The 6,005-nt window shown below is 40.6% G+C and overlaps 1 long non-coding RNA gene across 1 annotated transcript in view; it reads left to right on the top strand.

Moving 5' to 3' along the window:
• The window catches only part of LOC111817792, a 21,901-nt gene extending 18,844 nt beyond the window's left edge, over positions 1-3,057 (top strand). The window contains exon 3 of the long non-coding RNA XR_002821909.1: positions 3,047-3,057. This is a non-coding gene — a long non-coding RNA (uncharacterized LOC111817792). The remainder of the gene's footprint in view (positions 1-3,046) is intronic.
• The last annotated feature ends 2,948 nt before the right edge of the window (positions 3,058-6,005 follow it).

Raw genomic sequence — 6,005 nt, 5'->3', positions numbered from 1 at the left:
GGGCCTCCTTTTACTACTTTTAATATGTGTTGTCTGATTTTGCTATGATTGAGTTGTGTCCATTGTTTTCCTGATCTGGATATTATTTGCATGATCTTTGTCAGGTGTATGCTTTGCACATTTCCTTTCCACTCTATAAATTGCTTTTCATTCCTTGATTGTGTCCTGGGCTGTACAAATGTGTTGAGCATTTTTTTAAAAATGTAATTTAGTTAGAGTCTACAGGGTCTCACCACACAGATTGGACCCATAGTGATCCTCCTGTTTTTAGCCTCCCAAGCCCTGGGATTATAGGTGTGCATCACCATGCCCAGTCTCAATAGCTGCCGTCTCAGTGCACCACAGGGGCAGGGCCAGCATGGCAAGTTGGGGATCGAACCCCAGTCCCTGTGTCTGCCTAAGTAGGTGCTTTAATCCGCTGAGCTATCTGGCCAGCCCTGGAGATATTTTTTAAGTGTACAAGATGGTGTGGGTAGGTTAAATGCAAATACTATGCTGTTTTTTTTTTTTTAATTTTATTTTATTTGTGTGTGTGTGTGTGTGTGTGTGTGGCCAGCTCAGCCCACTAGGGGGCAGGGCTGGCTGGCATGTGGTGCTGGGGATTGAACCTTGGTCCCTGTGTTTTGCTAAGCTTGTTTTAAGTAGGTGCTTTAGACCACTGAGCCATCTCACCAACCCCTACTACGCTGTTTTGTATAAGGGATTTATGCACCCAAAATTGTTTTAGGGCTGGAGATCTGCAACTCCTATCTAATAGGAAAAAGTTGAGCTCATTTAGTTATGTGTCCTGTTCAACTTGCCCGCATTGCTTCATGAGCTCCACGAGATAGGTGTTTCTGTAATGTATTTTTTCCCTGCTGTACTCCAGTACTGGAGGTGTCTCTAGCACAATGTTCCACCGCTGAGAACTTTTTAAGAAACTAAACGTCATTGTAAGAATGAATACACTGAAACTCACTTTTTTGTTTCCATGAAAAAACTAAAACTAACTTTTGTTATATAATCTTAGTCCTATTTCACATGCACTGCACCTGCCCATTCACCAATTAAATGACAAAGCACTGGGCAAGGGATTTTTGGGCAAAACCTGAAAAGTACAGAAAACTAAATCAAACAAATGAATGACATTAATTGAACTAACAGGCTTCTGCACAGCCAGGGAAACAGCACAGAGAAGAGACAGACCACAATAGAAGAGAAAGTATTGGTATAGTATGCAGCTGACAAGGGTTCTATGTTTAGTTCTTCAGAATATATGAAGGACTAAAATCTCAATAGCAAAAAACAAAAAAAAGCAAAGCGCTAGGTGATAGTATAAATAGATATTTATTCAAAGAAGATATACAAATAGAAGACACATAAATGGCCAACTTATATTTAAAGCAGTTCAGGGCTGGTGAGATGGCTCAGTGGTCTAAAGCACCTACTTAGAACAAACTTAGCAAACACAGGGACCTCTATTCAATCCCCCAGCACCACGTGCCAGCCAGCCCCGCCCCCTGGTGGGCTGAGCTGGCCACACACACACACACACACACAAATAAATAAATAAATAAATTTTAAAAAAAATAAAAATAAAACAGTTCGACTTCAGAATTGTTAGAGAAATACAACACATTGCTACAGTAAGATACATCACTCAACTGTCAGCGCTCTCTTATTACAAAAAGTATTAATAATTTGTGAGTATGTGGAGAAAAGGAGCCCCTGGAGCACCCTGGGAATGGAAGCTCCGACAGCCACGAGGAAAACAGCTTCCAAATGTTAAGACTAGAGCTGGTGTTATTATAGGGGAAAGAAACTCCCAAAGCATGCTAGATGTCTGGGACAAGTTCATGTTCTCCAAAATAAACAAAACGAATTTTAGGAACAATGGAGGTTAAGAGCAGAATATATTTACTTCTGTCTGAGACAGAAGGGGTCTCAAGTAGGTTGCCAAGAAACCTGCCTTTTCTAGGGATTTTATAAAGCAAAACTTCAAGATGAGGTGGGTCCAGGTGGGGAAAAGTGGGACATCACAAGGTGGGCATGAGGTGGGACAAAACTATATTCAACCAATAAAATTATAAACATAATTACTCAGGTAACATTGATAAAATAGGAGTCAAATAGGGAGGCAGGTCATGTAGCAAGGGACCACAGAGGCTTTGTCTAAAAGAGGTGGGTCAGGGGCTCTTCCTGGCTTTCCCAAGGTATTTCTCAATATTTATTTATTTATTTATTTATTTATTTATTTATTTATTTATTGGAGATACCAGGGATCAAACTCAGGACCTTGCATTTGCCAGGCAAGCACTTATTCCACTGAGCTATCTCCCTGGCTTATTATTTATTTATTTATTTATTTGTTTATGCAGGGAATTGAACTAAGGTCCTTGTGCTTGCTAGGCAGGCACTGTTCCTCAGGCCATGGATACCTATTTGGGATACCATCACTGTTGTTCATCCTTAGGGGAAGTACGTGGGTGTGCTCCTTTCATCTTTTGTCTTGAGGTCCCGCTCTCAGTGGAGATGTCTGTCTCCCCCACAGTGGCAAGGTATTCTGCCTTCCGCCCTGGCTCCTTTGAGGGCCTACTCTGTCTGACTGCCTATGATATTTCTCCCTAACTTAGCTGCCTATGACGGTGCGATCCAGCAATCCTGCTTCTAGGTAATTATCCAAGAAAGGTGAAACCAGTTTGTTGATGAAATGTCTGCACATTCACAATAGGTGCGAAGCAAGCCATCCACCAACTGATGAACACATGAACTGTGGTACACGTACACAACGGTGTGCTGTTCAGCTGTAAAAATGAGCGGAATTCTGTCATTTGATGCAACTTGGATGGACCCAGAGATTGTTTGTTTGTTTGTTTGTTTGTTTTTCAGAACCAGGGATTGAACTCAGGCCCTTGTACTTGGCAGGCAAACACTTATTCTACTGCGCTATCTCCCCAGCCCCAACCCGGAGGCTCTTACGTGAAGTGAAATAAACCAGGTACATAAAGGTGAGAAGAATGCGTGGCCTCACTCATATGTACAATGAAGAAAGTGGATCTCACAGAAGCTGAGGGTGAGGGATGGTTTCCAGGGGCAGGGAGAGTAAGGAGGATGGGGAGAGATTCATCGTTGGGTGCCAAGTTATAGTTAGAAAGAAAAAAGAAATTTGGGAGTGCTGTTGTACAGTGAGGTTCTACACACACACACACACACACACACACACACACTTATACACACACATCTGGAAAAGCTAGTGGAAAAGATTATATTTTTGCTATAGAACTATGATAAATGAGATATGTTTAACCTGACTTTAACTTTATTTATTTATTTATTTATTTATTTTTGGCAGAACTGGGGATTGAACTCAGGTCCTTGCACTTGCCAGAGAAGCACTTATTCTACTGAGCTATCTCCTCAGCCCCTTTAACTTTATAAAATGTATACCTGTCTCAAAAGCTCATATGCCACCCCAAAATTATGTACTGTTATGGGTCAACTCTGCATGGGAACCAGATCAGCCAGATAGAAATTTGAATAGAGCCTTTTATTTACTGAGCTCAGGTCTGTCAGCCACTTCTCTCGCAGGCCCCGAACGTAGGTAGCAAGGGGGTATTTATAACAGAAATCACATCCAGTTTGGTAAGCAAACTTGTTATCTAGCGCAGAACAACAGGAACTGCATTCATTTGACACAGCTGCAAACTGTTTATAACTAAAAGGTCTTTCACAGCTTAGTGATAAGTGCATATTTTTATAAGGTACATCTTAAGCTGCCTATGTTACAGAAGATGGTCAGGGAGGGAGTTTGTGTTAGCTTGCTGCCTTGACAAGAAACAGTTATTTATTGTTGAACGGCCTTGAGCCGAAAGGGAGAACACATTTCTTTTTCTTTTTCTTTTTCTTTTTTTAAATTTTATTTATTTATTTGTGTGTGTGTGTGTGTATGTGTGTGTGTGTGTGTGTGTGTGTGTGTGTGTGTGGCCAGCTCAGCCCACCAGGGGGCAGGGCTGGCTGGCATGTAGGGCTGGGGGATTGAACTGCGGTCCCTGTGCTTTGCTAAGCTTGTTCTAAGTAGGTGCTTTAGACCACTGAGCCATCTCACCAGCCCCCGAGAACACATTTCTTAGAGCAGATAACAGGAAGCACAAGGGGTTTTTATAATTTTTCACAATTAAGGCACAAAACTCTGTTAACCGTTTACATGTAGAATCCTTATGCATTTATACATCAGTTAAAATAAATGCAACTTAAAAGAAAGAAGAAAAAGCTAATAGTTATTCAAAGATAACTGTCAGCAAATGACAGAAATGAACACTTTTAATGGTGAGGGAAAATAAACAACAATGGAAAGATCTAACAGAAGGCAAAGATGGGTCCTTTGTTCTAATATCGTTCTTTAGTCTTATCAGAAAGTTTCTTAGCCTGAGGTGGTGATGCACACCTGTAATCCCAGAATTTGAGAGGATGAGAGAGGAGGACCGTTGGGAATTGAGACTGATAGCTTTTTTTCAGGAGCCTGGTATAGCACAGAAACAGGCAGAAAGAAAAAGGGAAAGGGGCTTTATTATCTTTGAGGATGTGGAGCGAATCTGGGGAAGATAAGAGATTCTCTGAACTGGAACAAAGGGAAGCTGAGACTTTTATGGCCTTTTTCCAGGGTTAGAGTTTGAGGGGGATGTTTAGATATCTCTGAGAAACTGACTGGGGGTCTTCCCTGCGGTGGCAGGAAGGGTGAAAGGAACTTGCATCTTGGGCTGAGTTGGAGAAGAAGGGGAGAGGAGGTCTTGGGGAAGATGGGCCATTGTTCTGAGGGCTTCAGCCATATTAGATGACCACAATAATGATTCAGCAGTTTGTACTAGGGCCAGAACCTATCAGAGACCAGCCTGGGTTATCAGCCTTAACTGCATAGTGAGATCCTGTCTCAAAAAGGCCCTTCCCCTGCAAAAAAAAGAAAGAAAGAAATTTCTTAAAATTTAACATAAAATAATTGGACTTTCTGATACTTTCAGGTTTCATGCATGATCACTCTTTAATAAATACAGCTGATAAACAATGTCATCTATATTCGGTGCTGCTTTATTACATGTATGTATCCCAAATCTAGGTAGAAATAGCTCCAAGTTTCAGTGTTAAAGAGCATTATGTTTTTCTTTTTCAGTGTGTAATTTAATCTGAATAAAAACCTTTAGAGCGTCTTTGATCCTTCATGCTCTGTGAATTTGAGCAGTATCATTAGTGAAATTACTCCGACTGCTCTCACATTTGAAAAAGACGTCCTAAGGGAGTACAGACGGCGTCCACGGGGTGGCTGTATTCTAACAACTTCAACCATTTCTCTAGGTTTTTACACCACCCTGGAAGAATATTTAATGTAATTTACAAGGCATCTATCTCAATCTCTTTCTTCCTGTCTCTATCTCTGACTCTGTGTCATTCTTTCTCCTCTGCCTGTCTCTTTCTCAGTTATAAAATATCTATTCATTTTAACCTTCAATAAGAATTTAAAAAAAGAACATTTAAAAATCTGCAATATTATCCCTTTTAGAAGGCGGACATTGATGTCAATAAAAAAAAAAAAGAAACTATGTTTGTGGACAAGATACCATGTCTGCATCTTGTACTATGAATAACCGCTAAGAAGACAACAATATGCAATGTATTAATTATTGAAACTCTCCCACTAATCGGTTTTGGAACTGTCTCATTTGTATTTGTTTCTCAATAAATTTTTTTTTTAAAAAAAACTCTAAACTCAAAATGAAATGTCTGTATGTTGTATTCCAAACACAGTAAAAATCCTTAAAAGTCATTATAAAATGTCATTGGTAAATAATTGTATGAAGACAGCAAAGCACCTGCTATTAACCGCCGACTAAAGCAGCAGTTTCTCTACTTGGCTGTATTTTCCTATCAACCTGAAAGAGGCTGGTTTCTGTTTCGCTTTCCTGGGAAAGTGAAACCTCCCTCCCTAGTCCCCGCCTCCCTGGACCGGCTGGGCTCTGGCAGGTGCAGCGAGTGAA

Source organism: Octodon degus, unplaced genomic scaffold (genome assembly GCF_000260255.1).
Source record: "Octodon degus isolate 3935 unplaced genomic scaffold, OctDeg1.0 scaffold00070, whole genome shotgun sequence".
NCBI classification, from domain to species: Eukaryota; Metazoa; Chordata; class Mammalia; order Rodentia; family Octodontidae; genus Octodon; species Octodon degus.
Note: the sequence above shows the minus strand (reverse complement) of the source record. Positions and strands in the feature narration are given on the sequence as shown.